The 18,129-nt window shown below is 41.4% G+C and overlaps 1 protein-coding gene across 13 annotated transcripts in view; it reads left to right on the plus strand.

Moving 5' to 3' along the window:
- Positions 1-18,129, plus strand: part of LOC105476133 (regulator of G protein signaling 22) — a 177,310-nt gene that overhangs the window by 13,387 nt on the left and 145,794 nt on the right. The gene's annotated exons all lie outside the window — the stretch shown is intronic.

Below are 18,129 nucleotides of genomic sequence, written 5' to 3' on the forward strand. Positions count from 1 at the left end.
AAGGAGTGGAAATTTATTTGGCTGACAGTTCTGGAAGTTGAAAAGTCCAAGATCAAGGGGCTGCATCTGGTGAGGGCCTTCCTCCCACATCATGCCATGGTGGAAGGGCAAACAGAGATTAAGAGAATGAGGGAGAAAGAGGGGCACTGACCTCACTTTTATAACAAACTTTAAACAAATTTTATAACACTCTCTTGATAACCAACCCACTCTCAAGATAATAACATTAATCCATTCAGGAGAGCAGAGCCCTCTTGACCTAATCACTTCTTTTTAGGCTCCACCTTCCAACACTGTTGCATTGGGAATTAAGTTTTCAACACGTAAAATTTGGGGGACACATTCAAACCGCAGCAAGGAATTGGGGAAAAGTGAAATGAGGGGTCATAAAAAGACCTATCTTGAATGGAAATAAAGTTAATAAGGAATGCTGGTTAAATAACATATAAGAAAAGGTTTCTGCTATTGGGTTATGAAAACTGTTTTCCAGAAAAAAATTGAAACATAAAAAAAAAATCACAAGTAATTTTAAAGGGAGTGTACCATAAATGTGAAGTCTCTTAAAGCCTGAACACTGGAAATACCTTTTGAAGGGAAATTACTATTCAGTACTTTCTTGTGTAGATTAGTTTTATATATATGTATGTATCTATGCATGCGTGCACGTTTGTTTTGTATTTTTTTTTTTTCTAAAATAATTTTGTACTCTATTGGGCATACCTAAGTCTCTGGACCCATTATAGAAGTTAGATTGACACACCAAAGCCCCTGCTCCCTTTCCAAGAACAAGCCTGAGCGACACCACAGGATACTCAAAGAGTTCTTGTTTGGTCTGACTCTTTAACTTTTGTTATCCAGTTGTATATGATATAAAACCCAGCAGCATCACAAAATTGCCAGAACTTTGCTTTTCCAGATTGTGTAGTCTTTCCTGTGGGCTCTGCAATCTCCATTCTCTCTCCAAAACAAGTACATTTTTGTGAAATTTTAAATAGAAAAGTCTCTATATAGATCTAATGTCAATTTCTTAATATTTGCATTTCAGGGTCTTGGGATTTGTGATTACATTGACTTGTTTTGGAAAAGAAATTCTCTTAATTTTCTTTTTCAAAAAATCTATTTTAAATTATAGAAATGACATAACAATAGTACAGACAGTTTACCAAAAATGTGATAATCCTGACACCCAGTCAGAATACACATTGCCATTTTTTAAAAAAATTTATTTATTTATTTATTTTAATTTATTTATTATTATTATACTTTAAGTTGTAGGGTACATGTGCATAACGTGCAGGTTTGTTACATATGTATACTTGTGCCATGTTGCTGTGCTGCACCCATCAACTCGTCATTTACATCAGGTATAACTCCCAATGCAATCCCTCCCCCCTCCCCCCTCCCCATGATAGGCCCCGGTGTGTGATGTTCCCCTTCCTGAGTCCAAGTGATCTCACTGTTCAGTTCCCACCTATGAGTGAGAACATGCGGTGTTTGGTTTTCTGTTCTTGTGATAGTTTGCTAAGAATGATGGTTTCCAGCTGCATCCGTGTCCCTACAAAGGACACAAACTCATCCTTTTTTATGGCTGCATAGTATTCCATGGTGTATATGTGCCACATTTTCTTAATCCAATCTGTCACTGATGGACATTTGGGTTGATTCCAAGTCTTTGCTATTGTGAATAGTGCAGCAATAAACATACGTGTGCATGTGTCTTTATAGCAGCATAATTTATAATCCTTTGGGTATATCCCCAGTAATGGGATGGCTGGGTCATATGGTACATCTAGTTCTAGATCCTTGAGGAATCGCCATACTGTTTTCCATAATGGTTGAACTAGTTTACAATCCCACCAACAGTGTAAAAGTGTTCCTATTTCTCCACATCCTCTCCAACACCTGTTGTTTCCTGACTTTTTAATGATCGCCATTCTAACTGGTGTGAGATGGTATCTCATTGTGGTTTTGATTTGCATTTCTCTGATGGCCAGTGATGAGCATTTTTTCATGTGTCTGTTGGCTGTATGAATGTCTTCTTTTGAGAAATGTCTGTTCATATCCTTTGCCCACTTTTCGATGGGGTTGTTTATTTTTTTCTTGTAAATTTGTTTGAGTTCTTTGTAGGTTCTGGATATTAGCCCTTTGTCAGATGAGTAGATTGCAAAAATTTTCTCCCATTCTGTAGGTTGCCTGTTCACTCTGATGGTAGTTTCTTTTGCTGTGCAGAAGCTCTTTAGTTTAATGAGATCCCATGTGTCAATTTTGGCTTTTGCTGCCGTTGCTTTTGGTGTTTTAGACATGAAGTCTTTGCCCATGCCTATGTCCTGAATGGTACTACCTAGGTTTTCCTCTAGGATTTTTATGGTATTAGGTCTAACATTTAAGTCTCTAATCCATCTTGAATTAATTTTCGTATAAGGAGTAAGGAACGGATCCAGTTTCAGCTTTCTACTTATGGCTAGCCAATTTTCCCAGCACCATTTATTAAATAGGGAATCCTTTCCCCATTTCTTGTTTTTGTCAGGTTTGTCAAAGATCAGATGGCTGTAGATGTGTGGTATTATTTCTGAGGACTCTGTTCTGTTCCATTGGTCTATATCTCTGTTTTGGTACCAGTACCATGCTGTTTTGGTTACTGTAGCCTTGTAGTATAGTTTGAAGTCAGGTAGCGTGATGCCTCCAGCTTTGTTCTTTTGACTTAGGATTGTCTTGGAGATGCGGGCTCTTTTTTGGTTCCATATGAACTTTAAAGCAGTTTTTTCCAGTTCTGTGAAGAAACACATTGGTCGCTTGATGGGGATGGCATTGAATCTATAAATTACCTTGGGCAGTATGGCCATTTTCACGATATTGATTCTTCCTATCCATGAGCATGGTATGTTCTTCCATTTGTTTGTGTCCTCTTTTATTTCACTGAGCAGTGGTTTGTAGTTCTCCTTGAAGAGGTCCTTTACATCCCTTGTAAGTTGGATTCCTAGGTATTTGATTCTCTTTGAAGCAATTGTGAATGGAAGTTCATTCCTGATTTGGCTCTCTGTTTGTCTGTTACTGGTGTATAAGAATGCTTGTGATTTTTGCACATTAATTTTGTATCCTGAGACTTTGCTGAAGTTGCTTATCAGCTTAAGGAGATTTTGGGCTGAGACAATGGGGTTTTCTAAATATACAATCATGTCATCTGCAAACAGGGACAATTTGACTTCTTCTTTTCCTAACTGAATACCCTTGATTTCTTTCTCTTGCCTAATTGCCCTAGCCAGAACTTCCAACACTATGTTGAATAGGAGTGGTGAGAGAGGGCATCCCTGTCTTGTGCCAGTTTTCAAAAGGAATTTTTCCAGTTTTTGCCCATTCAGTATGATATTGGCTGTGGGTTTGTCATAAATAGCTCTTATTATTTTGAGGTACGTTCCATCAATACCGAATTTATTGAGCGTTTTTAGCATGAAGGGCTGTTGAATTTTGTCAAAAGCCTTTTCTGCATCTATTGAGATAATCATGTGGTTCTTGTCTTTGGTTCTGTTTATATGCTGGATTATGTTTATTGATTTGCGAATGTTGAACCAGCCTTGCATCCCAGGGATGAAGCCCACTTGATCATGGTGGATAAGCTTTTTGATGTGTTGCTGAATCCGGTTTGCCAGTATTTTATTGAGGATTTTTGCATCGATGTTCATCAGGGATATTGGTCTAAAATTCTCTTTTTTTGTTGTGTCTCTGCCAGGCTTTGGTATCAGGATGATGTTGGCCTCATAAAATGAGTTAGGGAGGATTCCCTCTTTTTCTATTGATTGGAATAGTTTCAGAAGGAATGGTACCAACTCCTCCTTGTAGCTCTGGTAGAATTCAGCTGTGAATCCATCTGGTCCTGGACTTTTTTTGGTTGGTAGGCTATTAATTATTGCCTCAATTTCAGACCTGCTATTGGTCTATTCAGGGATTCAACTTCTTCCTCGTTTAGTCTTGGGAGAGTGTAAGTGTCCAGGAAATTATCCATTTCTTCTAGATTTTCCAGTTTATTTGCATAGAGGTGTTTATAGTATTCTCTGATGGTAGTTTGTATTTCTGTGGGGTCGGTGGTGATATCCCCTTTATCATTTTTAATTGCGTCGATTTGATTCTTCTCTCTTTTCTTCTTTATTAGTCTTGCTAGTGGTCTGTCAATTTTGTTGATCTTTTCAAAAAAACCAACTCCTGGATTCATTGATTTTTTGGAGGGTTTTTTGTGTCTCTCTCTCCTTCAGTTCTGCTCTGATCTTAGTTATTTCTTGCCTTCTGCTAGCTTTCGAATGTGTTTGCTCTAGCTTCTCTAGTTCTTTCAATTGCGATGTTAGAGTGTCAATTTTAGATCTTTCCTGCTTTCTCTTGTGGGCATTTAGTGCTATAAATTTCCCTCTACACACTGCTTTAAATGTGTCCCAGAGATTCTGGTATGTTGTATCTTTGTTCTCATTGGTTTCAAAGAACATCTTCATTTCTGCCTTCATTTCGTTATGTACCCAGTAGTCATTCAGGAGCAGGTTGTTCAGTTTCCATGTAGTTGAGCGGTTTTGATTGAGTTTCGTAGTCCTGAGTTCTAGTTTGATTGCACTGTGGTCTGACAGACAGTTTGTTATAATTTCTGTTCTTGTACATTTGCTGAGGAGTGTTTTACTTCCAATTACGTGGTCAATTTTAGAGTAAGTACGATGTGGTGCTGAGAAGAATGTATATTCTGTTGATTTGGGGTGGAGAGTTCTATAGATGTCTATTAGGTCTGCTTGCTGCAGAGATGAGTCCAATTCCTGGATATCCTTGTTAACTTTCTGTCTCGTTGATCTGTCTAATGTTGACAGTGGAGTGTTGAAGTCTCCCATTATTATTGTATGGGAGTCTAAGTCTCTTTGTAAGTCTCTAAGGACTTGCTTTATGAATCTGGGTGCTCCTGTATTGGGTGCATATATATTTAGTATAGTTAGCTCTTCCTGTTGAATTGATCCCTTTACCATTATGTAATGGCCTTCTTTGTCTCTTTTGATCTTTGATGGTTTAAAGTCTGTTTTATCAGAGACTAGTATTGCAACCCCCGCTTTTTTTTGTTCTCCATTTGCTTGGTAAATCTTCCTCCATCCCTTTATTTTGAGCCTGTGTATGTCTCTGCGTGTGAGATGGGTCTCCTGAATACAGCAGACTGATGGGTCTTGACTCTTTATCCAGTTTGCCAGTCTGTGTCTTTTAATTGGAGCATTTAGCCCATTTACATTTAAGGTTAAGATTGTTATGTGTGAACTTGATCCTGCCATTATGATATTAACTGTTTATTTTGCTCGTTAGTTGATGCAGTTTCTTCCTAGCCTCGATGGTCTTTACATGTTGGCATGTTTTTGCAATGGCTGGTACCGGTTGTTCCTTTCCATGTTTAGTGCTTCCTTCAGGGTCTCTTGTAAGGCAGGCCTAGTGGTGACAAAATCTCTAAGCATTTGCTTATCTGTAAAGGATTTTATTTCTTCTTCACTTATGAAACTTAGTTTGGCTGGATATGAAATTCTGGGTTTAAAATTCTTTTCTTTAAGAATGTTGAATATTGGCCCCCACTCTCTTCTAGCTTGGAGAGTTTCTGCCAAGAGATCTGCTGTTAGTCTGATGGGCTTCCCTTTGTGGGTAACTCGACCTTTCTCTCTGGCTGCCCTTAAGATTTTTTCCTTCATTTCAACTTTGGTGAATCTGGCAATTATGTGTCTTGGAGTTGCTCTTCTCGAGGAGTATCTTTGTGGCGTTCTCTGTATTTCCTGGATTTGAATGTTGGCCTGCCCTACTAGGTTGGGGAAGTTCTCCTGGATGATATCCTGAAGAGTGTTTTCCAACTTGGTTCCATTTTCCCCCTCACTTTCAGGCACCCCAATCAGACGTAGATTTGGTCTTTTTACATAATCCCATACTTCTTGCAGGCTTTGTTCATTTCTTTTTCTTCTTTTTTCTTTTGGTTTCTCTTCTCGCTTCATTTCATTCATTTGATCCTCAATCGCGTATACTCTTTCTTCCAGTTGATTGAGTTGGTTACTGAAGCTTGTGCATTTGTCACGTATTTCTCGTGTCATGGTTTTCATCTCTTTCATTTTGTTTAGGACCTTCTCTGCATTAATTACTTTAGCCATCAATTCTTCCACTTTTTTTTCAAGATTTTTAGTTTCTTTGCGCTGGGTACGTAATTCCTCCTTCAGCTCTGAGAAATTTGATGGACTGAAGCCTTCTTCTCTCATCTTGTCAAAGTCATTCTCCGTCCAGCTTTGATCCGTTGCTGGCGATGAGCTGCGCTCCTTTGCCGGGGGAGATGCGCTCTTATTTTTTTGAATTTCCAGCTTTTCTGCCCTGCTTTTTCCCCATCTTTGTGGTTTTATCTGCCTCTGGTCTTTGATGATGGTGATGTACTGATGGGGTTTTGGTGTAGGTGTCCTTCCTGTTTGAAAGTTTTCCTTCTAACAGTCAGGACCCTCAGCTGTAGGTCTGTTGGAGATTGCTTGAGGTCCACTCCAGACCCTGTTTGCCTGGGTATCAGCAGCAGAGGCTGCAGAAGATATAATATTTCTGAACAGCGAGTGTACCTGTCTGATTCTTGCTTTGGAAGCTTCCTCTCAGGGGTGTACTCCACCCTGTGAGGTGTAGGGTGTCAGACTGCCCCTGGTGGGGTATGTCTCCCAGTTAGGCTACTCAGGGGTCAGGGACCCACTTGAGCAGGGAGTCTGTCCCTTCTCAGATCTCAACCTCTGTGTTGGGAGATCCACTGCTCTCTTCAAAGCTGTCAGACAGAGTCGTTTGCGTCTGCAGAGGTTTCGGCTGAGTTTGTTATTGTTTACTGTGCCCTGTCCCCAGAGGTGGAGTCTACAGAGACAGGCAGGTTTCCTTGAGCTGCTGTGAGCTCCACCCAGTTCGAGCTTCCCAGCGGCTTTGTTTACCTACTTAAGCCTCAGCAATGGCAGGCACCCCTCCCCGAGCCTCGCTGCTGCCTTGCCGGCAGATCACAGACTGCTGTGCTAGCAATGAGGGAGGCTCTGTGGGTGTGGGACCCTCCCGGCCAGGTGTGGGATATGATCTCCTGGTGTGCCTGTTTGCTTAAAGCGCAGTATTGGGGTGGGAGTTACCCGATTTTCCAGGTGTTGTGTGTCTCAGTTCCCCTGGCTAGGAAAAGGGACTCCCTTCCCCCTTGCGCTTCCCAGGTGAGGTGATGCCTCGCCCTGCTTCAGCTCTCGCTGGTCGGGCTGCAGCAGCTGACCAGCACCGATCGTCCGGCACTCCCCAGTGAGATGAATCCAGTACCTCAGTTGAAAATGCAGAAATCACCGGTCTTCTGTGTCGCTCGCGCTGGGAGTTGGAGACTGGAGCTGTTCCTATTCGGCCATCTTGTTCCGCCCCCTCACACATTGCCATTTTTGTGTTTCCTTTTAGACTTTAGGTGACATGACAGTGTGATTTTGATTGAATTCCATGTAGTAATGTTTTTATCCCTCCTGAGCAAGACCAGAAGTTTGACACCTTCGTGTGTCCCAAGCACTCACCTGGGCTGCCTTTTTCCTGTTTTCCATTTCTCTAAATCCTGTTTTTACTTCCCCTTCCTTTTTTTTTTTTTGAGTTCCTTTTGCATCTACATTCAGGATCACACAGTCTACTTATTAATTACCGTTCTTCACATTACAAGACAAGAGAAGAGAAAATGTTGTCACGGGTTTTCAAAAAGAATCTGGGGACAGAGAGGAGAAGGAATGATGTATTCTCAAACCAAGTGTCTGGCAAAATTCTAGAACAGATTAGTAATGTTTGGTTTATGAGCACTTAGCTAAGAATTAGAAGCCAGTATGAGTTTACTGAGAGTAAGTATACCAAACTAATCTTTCTTTTTTTGGATAGTTATAGACTGGTATTTAGGGAACCATAAATTAATATATTATTATTTCAATAAAGTATTATAAAAAATAATAAATTGAATCATGTTACTTCCTGCTCTGTTCAAAACCCTGTCTAGGGACTTCTCATTACACTAAGAATAAAATCCAGAATCCTATATGATCTGGCTCTTGCTATCTCTTGATCTTTATTTTCTCCTTACTTTCCCTACTTACTTTCCAACCTGACTGACTTTTTTTATGCTTCTCAAACATGAATATGCCACATATACTCAGGATCTTTCTACCTGGCATGCTCTTCTCTTAGATACCTGTATCACTTTCTCCCTAACTTAAATCCCTTCTGTTTACAAAACCTTCCCTAACAACCCTATCTAAAATAACAACCTCAACACATGCTCCACTTATAGTGCTTTGTCTCCAAAGACTTTATAATTATCTGTGAAATTAGTTTTCAAATATTTGAACTGGTTCACTAACCATAATCAGCAGGTGTTGATTTTTAATAACCTACAGATTGAATTCCAAATTTGCTAGTGTACAATTCAAGACCTTTTGTAATTTGGCTTCAGCTTAACTTTCTAGCTTTGTATCTCGCTTCACATTACTTGTGCCATCCTGCATACTCTTTCCTGCCTCCCCTAGCCCACCAATCTGTCTTGACCACACTTATTCTTCCCGTGCTCAAATCTCACCATGTAATTGTTGGTATTAGGAGTGAGAGAACTGTGTTTGATTCCAACTTTTCCACTCTTACCGGTGTGATCTTAGAAACCTTGCTTACTTCATTCCTCGATTTCTTTCTCTGTGAATTAAGCTTACTTAATTCCTCGATTTCTTTCTCTGTGAAGACAATATGACTATCTTACAAAATTATTATCAAGCGAGGTAATGTATATTAAGTGCCTAGCACAGGTTTAGTGCTTCACTTTTCTTTTCCTTCACTAATTAGACTATCTCATCCTCCATTCCTATAGCATAATAGGCAATCACTCTTTAATGGGATTGGTGGATGGTCAATCTAGAGGATAATCTTATGTGCCAAACAAATCTGTCATTGGCTTTGCCTTTTTAAAACGATTTTTATAAGAGACTTGGATGAAAAGTTGCAAGTTCCAGTATTAGGTCACTCATCTAGTAAATAATGGTCCACACAGGTTCAGATGGCTCAAAAACTTTTGATTGTTCCATCATGCTATGATGTCTATAGAACTGGCAGCAGAGGAGTAAACTAATGATTTGAGTGAGAGAATCTGGTCTTGTTTTTATCCCGATAGTATGAAATGGACCAAAACAAACAAAGTTAATGTGGTTTTAGGGGTCATTAATAGAAGTGTAGTCAAGCTCAAACAAAATATTAGTCTGGATCACAGAACTCAATAAATGTTTCTTTGAATAGGGTTGTATTGTCAGACTGCGCTTAGACTGTTGTGTTCCATTTTTGGTGCCATATGTTAAGAGTTGCTCTGCCAAACCAGACTCAGGGAGACTGAGCCAATGATCACTCTGGAAACCATGTCAAATGAAGGGTTGAAAGAAGTTTGGTGTTTAACCTGGCTTGGGAATGGGTGACAAGGGTGAAAAGGAGTAGTCCTTTTAAAATATTTTACGATTTGATTGAGGAAGAAGGGTTAATGTATTCTGTGAAACTAGAGTGCAGAACCAGGGCCAGCATTTATGAGATAAATTGATTTGATTTTCACTTACCATAAGAAGGAACTTTAGAATTCGTTTTCTAACAATTAAATGGGCTGACTTTTGAAGGAGTAAACTTGGAGGTATTCAAGTAGAGGTTACAAAATCATTTTATGAGAATATCGTGTATGTGTGTGTGTGTGTGTATCTCATGTATCTCTGTATATGTATATATATCTATGGTGGGAGATTGGACTTTCTTGACCAGAGAAAATTTCCTTCTTCTCTGTTTATTTTATCTCAGAAGCTACACTGTAAATTTCCTGGGGGCAAGGACAGGTCTTTTCTGTATCTCCCAAAGCTTCTTGATTATGATTCTGTTTTTATTTCAACATTTTCCGTGTGAGATCCTTAATATAAACAAGTAAACCTTCTAATCTTTTCTCCTGCCTCCTTTCCTCACCCACCCCCACCCTCAGCCCCCACCAAAAACAATAGCCTAAGCCCTAGAGTGTAGATACAGATTTAGGGCCCTTAGGTCATCTCTGAGATGACTTCTGAGACTTTTTCCCTATTTGTAATGACATGCCCATGGTCCCATACCGAATTGTGGTAGAAATGGGCCTAGAAATCGGGCATTCTGGCCCCTACACTATTTCTTTCCATTACACCATTATACTCTTGGGACACATTGTAAGATCCAGAAACTGGTGGCTGGTAGCCTGCCTCTGTGTTATTTTTTGATGAGGGGAATCCAGGACAGTTGCTGCTATTATAAATGATTATGGCACTTTCCAAATTCTAGCTTTCATAACTTCATTCTGTTTGTTCTTGTGCCAAGTTCACATTCAGATATTGTTTTCATTTGGTGTCTGGGAGGTTTTTGCTGTCAACTCTTTATGGACAAGTGTTTGCTTATTAAGTTTTCTTCTGTGCTATAGTGCGAAAACGTTTTTTTTTCTTTTGGCTTTGTTTTGTGTGTTTTATGCTTAGTGACTGTTGTGGGATTGAGTAGATGAGCCCACATAGATTTAGGTTGGTCCTCTGTGGGTGGTTTCAAATGTTTGTGACATTTATAGTTTGCAGAAGCTGAAGGGGTGGCCTGTTCTATACCCTCCTCACAAGGATAGGTATGTCATATGTTTGCCAGACCATGCTTAGCTATGTGCTGTTGGAATTTTACCATAACTTCTTTTTTTGGACTGATTCTCCACACTTTTTAAAATCTGTAAACAATTATAATTTCTTGCAGCTTAATAAAGGAGTTACATGCTAGATGGACTGTTGTGGGGGACCAGTGGGGAGAGAGAGAGAGTATATTTTGGGAGAATGCATAGGATGAAGGGGGATGAAGGGTTTGGGTCTTCTCTTGCCAAAATCTAAATACTCAGAAATTGATTTTTACAGGTGTTGATAAGGCTCTAGGAAACTGCTTACTTCACTGTTTATACCTCTGGGTGTTTTGATAAGACTTGCAGCTCAAATATACAGCACTCAAATTACCTGACTCATTTATTAACTAAGGATATTTTCTATATATTTTATGTGGCACATTATTCCTTGCATCCCATTGGTGAACATGTCTAGTAAACAGTTTATGGTTTAGCATCTAAAGTGACAATAAAGCTTAGATTAAAAGAAGTTGTTATTGGTAACTGACTTGTTGCATTCAAGTAGTCAGATGTTTTCCATTCACTGACTAGGGATCCATGTTTAAAATATAGCTTTGGAGCTCAATTAGTAAAGATAGAGTTGGAGCAGAGATGAACATGTATTAAATTAACCTAGTCATTAGTTTTTAATTTAAATACTGTTCAGCTAAATAATTTGGCACCCGGTAAGTTTCACTGGTGCTAGGCTGGCAGTTTAATCACTAATTCTTCACAGGTTTTTTTTCTCTCCCCTTTCCAAAGAAATGTGGAACCAGCAATTTACTCTGGTAAAAATATTTTCATGCACTTGCTTTTTCTGTGAAAATATTTTTCACACATGGATGACTAGTACTACAAAGTTAGCTTTCACCACCTTCAGGTCAATTCATTTTGGAATATTTGGAAAATGATATCCTTGAAATAAGAAAATTAAGTAAGGACAAGAGCAGTCTGTAACAGCTTGTGGAGGATTGGGTTTGAGGCTCAAACTGAAGGTTTTTCCTGTCATATGATTCAAAGTTGAGCATTCTCTAAATCAGCCAACTTAGCTTTTTGGAGAAAAGACTTTCTACATCATTCATTTCTGTCTCCCACACCCTATGTGTCTTGTATTATTACTTACTAAACTATAGGAGTTTTATTGGTAAGCTTAGAAATAGTTAAAACGAAGGACTTGATGTTTAAGAGAGCTTCTTTTTAAGCCAACAACAGGAATTTGGGTACTAATGAAAGACCAGGGCTCTTTCTCCTGGGTATCAAACACAAATGGCTGGCACCACCTCATATGTGAATACCCATGACAGTCAGCACGACGTAACCAACAGATTGTGGCTTTGCAGTTTGTCTTCATCTGAATTCTGCCTCTCCTCAGCTAAAAACTCTTCAGTGGCTCCTCCTTGTTGTAAAGCAGTGATTCTTAAACATGTGCATGCGTTAGAATGATCAGAGGGCTTGTTAAAACTGAGAATGCTGAGCTCCTTCCCCAGAGATTTTGTTATAAGGAGGGGACCGATAAGTTGCTTATCTTTCTTTTTTCTTTTCAACTTTTATTTTAGATTTGGGGGTGTGCACGTGCAAGTTTGTTACCTGGGTATATTGCGTGATGCTGAGGCTTAAGATATGAATGATCCCTTCACCTAGGTACTGAGCATAGTACCCAGTAGTTTTTCAGCTGTTATCTCCATCCTTCCCTCTCCCATGTAGTCGTCCCCAGTGTCTATTGTTGCCATTTATGTCCATGAACACTTGATGTTTAGCTCCCACTTATAAGTGAAAACATGTGGTGTTTGGTTTTCTGTTCCTGTGTTAATTTGCTTAGGAGGGAATTTGCATTTCTAACAGGATATCAGGTGATGGTGATATTGCTGATCTAGGAACCACCCTGTGAGAACCATTTGTTCAACAGTGTAAGTTGAGAGTTACAGCATATGATAGTAGGTCCTCAACGAACTCACCCTTTCTCTCCAGTCTTATCTCTGCTATTCTCCTTTAAAATATTAAAGTTGAATATGTCTCACTGCTTGCAGTTCACCAAATGTAACCTATTATTTTGTGCTCTTGTATCTTATTTTTATTTTTAATTTTTGTGGGTACATGGTAGGTGTCATGCTCCTTTATCTTGATGCATTGGCTGTTACTTTTGCTGAATTCCCCTCTTCTCCCTTGTATACCTGACATTGCCTCTTCATTCTTCAAAATTCAACTCTAGCAGCCCACTTTCCCTCTACATCTTCCTTAATTTCCAGAATATATTAATAGTTAATGAGTCCTTCTGTGCCATCCCATTACTTTGTACGTTCTTCTATTGTGCTTGTTCTGTGTTAAACTGGAGTTGCAATATGCATCCATTCTTATTTGAATTGAACTATTCATGTTCTGCAGAAAGAGTGAGGTTTAAAGAGTGACATAAAGAGTGATTTAGCCAGGCGTGGTGGCTCAAGCCTGTAATCCCAGCACTTTGGGAGGCTGAGACGGGCAGATCATGAGGTCAGGAGATCGAGACCATCCTGGCTAACACGGTGAAACCCCGTCTCTACTAAAAAATACAAAAAACTAGCCAGGCGCGGTGGCGGGCGCCTGTAGTCCCAGCTACTCGGGAGACTGAGGCAGGAGAATGGCGTAAACCCGGGAGGCGGAGCTTGCAGTGAGCTGAGATCTGGCCTCTGCACTCCAGCCTGGGTGGCAGAGCGAGACTCTGCCTCAAAAAAAAAAAAAGAGTGATTTAAAGAGTGACAGTGGTTTTCTCTTTTGTACCAATCTGTGTGTATGTGCTCTGGAGAGTGTGAGAGATGGAAGATGAGAAACTGCCATTCCATCAGTGAGTGTCATCCTTCCTGCCTCTTACAGTATGTTGTTATGTCATCATGCTAAGGGTGATTCTAGTGTTAAACATACATATTTTGTGTACAACGTGAGCTTTAAACACAAGTCCATCCCTTCATCCAGTCCCTAACTGAAGAATCAGTGACCCATTTCAATCCAGAGGAACAACTGACTCATGAACTTTTTGAGAACATTGTTGAAGACAACTTATGGATGTTTTCAAGATTTCAAGGGATTATCTTGACTAAATATGATTTCACCTTATGTGCTGACTTTCATAGCCTTTCCCCTCATAGGATGGGTCTTTATTGCCATTTATATTTACTTTCTGTCTTCCTCTCCTGGATTATGTGTGTTCTGAGGCAGGATCTATGTCTTTTCCATTTCATTTGGGGCTTCGTGGAGGATGCCCTATATTGGTTCACTCAATATATTAAATAGGATATTATGATAATAATTAAATACTTATCGAATAAATGAATGAGCTAACAAAGGAATAATGGAGCTAGGTGATCTTACTAAAGAGCAGAAGATATAGACTTTTTCCCTGGAATGTCCATCATGGACCGATGGAGTATCAAACATGGAAAGCACCTTGGGTTTATCTAGTTACGACTTCTTTTTACTGATATGCCTCAGAAAGGCAAAGTGATTTGCCCAACATTTCTTCCATTTTTAATCATTCTGCTTATCTTTCTCTGGATAGTTTCTAGTTTAGCCAAATCTCTTTTAAGAGTATGATAACCAGACCAGACATAATATTCTAGTTACTACCCTTGTCACTGGAGACATATTTCCCCTTGCCATTTGCATTTACACAAGTTTTAATTTATTTCGGCATTTTGTTGACTCTTCATCATAGACAAAAATGAAAGATCATGTACTTGTTCCTTCAAGGGCAGAAATAATGTTCTATTCATGTTTGTATCCTCTATGTTTAGGACAATAATTGACACTTGGTAATTCAAACATTTTGCTATTGGTAAAATGAATTACTGAGAGAAGCTTTGAAACAGTTGTTTGCCACTTTTATCATCTTAGAATCATAGTACTTTTAAGGACCTTCCAAGATCTAAGCTAATGCATGGCTTTTCAAATGCAAAAATACTTTTTTATCCCAGCAAGATCTCTGTTCCATTATAGTTAATTCCACAGAAAGAAATTCTTTTTTTTTTTTTTTTTTTTTTTTGAGGTGGAGTCTCGCTCTGTCACCCAGGCTGGAGTGCAATGGCCGGATCTCAGCTCACTGCAAGCTCCGCCTCCCAGGTTTACGCCATTCTCCTGCCTCAGCCTCCCGAGTAGCTGGGACTACAGGCGCCCGCCACCTCGCCCGGCTAGTTTTTTTTTGTATTTTTTAGTAGAGACGGGGTTTCACCGGGTTAGCCAGGATGGTCTCGATCTCCTGACCTCGTGATCCGCCCATCTCGGCCTCCCAAAGTGCTGGGATTACAGGCTTGAGCCACCGCGCCCGGCCAGAAAGAAATTCTTAAGTTTAAAAAGTATAAACATTTTTACATATAAATTCACATTTCTTTTTTAATAATAAATAGAAACATTGCATGTCATTTATTATAAACATAATTCCAGTTTTCCATTTGTTGTTTTTACTGTGCTGTTTCTATAAAGTACTTTTTTTTGACCAGTTCCTCTCCTCACTTTCATGTACTTACATACACTTTCTTCCTCAGAATGAATACACCGCCTTTTTCCCTATGAACTCCATTCAGAATTCAAGTAATTTTGTAAGTGCATATGAGTAGCACAACCTCAATCACACATGAAATTGTAGCTGTAGGGAGTCTGAGAAATAAGGTTTTTACTTTTCCAGGTTTTGCATTTCAGGAGGTTGGAGTGGATCCTGAGTGAGCCAGTCCACAGCATCCACAATAAGTCTTAACTAAAATTACATGGCCGGGTGCGGCGGCTCACGCCTGTAATCCTAGCACTTTGGGAGGCCAAGGTGGGCGGATGATGAGGTCAAGAGATCAAGACCATCCTGGCCAACATGGTGAAACCCCTGTCTCTACTAAAAAATAGAAAAATTAGTTGGGTGTCGTGGCACCCAGCTACTTGGGAGGCTGAGGCAGGAGAATCACTTGAACTCAGGAGGCAGAGGTTGCAGTGAGCCGAGATCGTGCTGTGTCTGGAATTGGTGGGTTCTTGGCCTCACTGACTTCAAGAATGAAGCTGCGGACCCTCGCGGTGAATGTTACAGTTCTTAAAGATGGTGTGTCCGGAGTTTGTTCTTTCAGACGTTCAGATGTGTCTGGAACTTCTTCCTTCTGATGGGTTTGTGGTCTTGCTGTCAGGAGTGAAGCTGCAGACCTTTGTGGTGAGTGTTACAGCTCTTAAAGGCAGCATGTCTGGAGTTGTTCGTTCTTCCTGGTGGGTTCACGGTCTCACTGGCTTCAGGAGTGAAGCTGCAGACCTTTGTGGTGAGTGTCACACAGCTCATAAAGGCAGCGTGGACCCAAAGAGTGAGCAGCAGCAAGATTTGTTGCAAAGAGCGAAAGAACAAAGCCTCCACGTTGTGGAAGGCCACCCCAGCAGGTTGCCGCTGGCTGGCTCAGGCAGCCTGCTTTTATTCCCTTATCTGACCCCACCCACATCCTGCTGATTGGTCCATTTTACAGAGAGCTGATTGGTCTGTTTTACAGAGAGCTAATTGGTCCATTTTGACAGAGTGTTGATTGGTGTGTTTATAATCCTTGAGCTAGACAGAGTCACAGAGTGCTAGTTAGCTAGATAGAGTGAGCTAGATGCAGAGTACCAATTGGTGTGTTTACAAACCTTGAGCTAGACACAGAGTGCTGATTGGTGCATTTACAATCCTTGAGCTAGACACAGAGTCACAGAGTGCTAGTCCTCCAAGTCTCCACTAGATTAGGTAGATACAGAGTACCAATTGGTGTATTCAGAAACCCTGAGCTAGACACAGAGTGTTGATTGGTGTATTTACAATCCTTGAGCTAGACACAGAGTGCTAGATGAAAAAGTTCTCCAAGTCCCCACTAGGTTGGCTAGATGCAGAGTACCAATTGGTGTATTCACAAACCCTGAGCTAGACACAGAGTGCTAATTGGTGTATTTACAAATCTTGAGCTAGATACAGAGTGCTGATGTGTGCACATAACAATCCTTGAGCTAGACACAGAGTCACAGAGTGCTAGTTCTCCAAGTCTCCACTAGGTTAGCTAGAGACAGAGTACCAGTTAGTATATTCACAAACCCTGAGCTAGACATAGAGTGCTGATTGGTGTATTTACAAACCCTGAGCTAGACACAGAGTGCTGATTGGTGCACATACAATCCTGCAGCTAGATATAAAAGTTCTCCAAGTCCCCATCCCGTTCAGGAGCCCAGCTGGCTTCACCCAGTGGATCCTGCAGGGGGGCTGCAGGCAGAGCTGCCCGCCAGTCCCCAGCGGCACCTGCACTCCTCAGCCTTTGGGCTGTGATGGGACTGGGCGCCACAGAGCAGGGGGTGGCGCCCCTGGGGGAGGCTCAGGCTGCACGGGAGCCCACTGCAGGGGGGAGCTCAGACATGGCAGGCTGCAGGTCTGAGCTTGCCCCGCGGGGAGGCAGCTAGGGCCCCGTGGGGAGGCAACTAGGGCCCGGGGAGAATTTGAGTGCAGTGCTGGGGGGCTGGCACTGCTGGGGGACCCGGTGCAACCTCCGCAGCTGCTGGCCCAGATGCTAAGCCCCTCACTGCCCTGAGCCTGCGGTGCCTGCTGGCCACTCTGTGTGCAGGGACCGCGGAGCCCGCACCCGCCAGATCCCCCAAGCACCTCGCACAGCCCTGGTTCCCGCCCACGCGTCTCCCTCCACACCTCCCGACAAGCAGAGGGAGGCAGCTCCAACCTCAACCAGCCCAGAGAGGGGTTCCCATGGTGCCTTGGTGGGCTGAAGGGCTCCTCAAGTGCTGCCAGAGTGGACACCGAGGCCGAGGAGGCACTGAGAGTGAGGGCTGCTAACACGTTGTCACCTCTCAGTGCCACTGCACTCCTCTAGCCTGGCGACAGAGCAAGACTGTCTAAAAAAAAAAAAGAGAAATTATGTGGTCAGTTCTAGGTTTAAAGCAGTTGCGTAGTCATAACTCAGGAGTTCTGTTGTAAGCTCATTAGGGGACTTGCTGTAAAGCCACGAAGGGTTCATTTAGCCTTTCTCAGCTGCAGTTGTGCATTTTATGTTAAATATAAAAGTAATTGTTGGCTAGGCACAGTGGTTCACGCCTATAATCCCAGCACTTTGAGAGGCCAAGATGGGTGGATCACAAGGTCAAGACTGAGATTGAGACCATCGGGGCCAACATGGTGAAACCCCATCTCTAGTAAAACTACAAAAATTAGCTGGGCATGGTGGTGTGTGCCTGTAGTCCCAGCTACTCGGGAGGTTGAGGCAAGAGAATCGCTTGAACCCACGAGGCAGAGGTTGCAGTGAGCCGAGATCGTGCCACTGAGCTGAGACAGCGCCACTGCACTGCAGCCTGAAGACAAAGCGAGACTCAGTCTCAAAAAAACTCAAAAGTAATTGTTAACTACCTGCTTTAAATCCTCCCCTAGCCCCTGCGTGTGACGGAGACAGTGTCCCATCCAGAGAGTTAGTAATTTTTACACAAAACCTGTTTGTGATGTGATAGCA

The sequence above is a fragment of the Macaca nemestrina genome, chromosome 8 (assembly GCF_043159975.1).
Source record: "Macaca nemestrina isolate mMacNem1 chromosome 8, mMacNem.hap1, whole genome shotgun sequence".
Taxonomy (NCBI): Eukaryota; Metazoa; Chordata; class Mammalia; order Primates; family Cercopithecidae; genus Macaca; species Macaca nemestrina.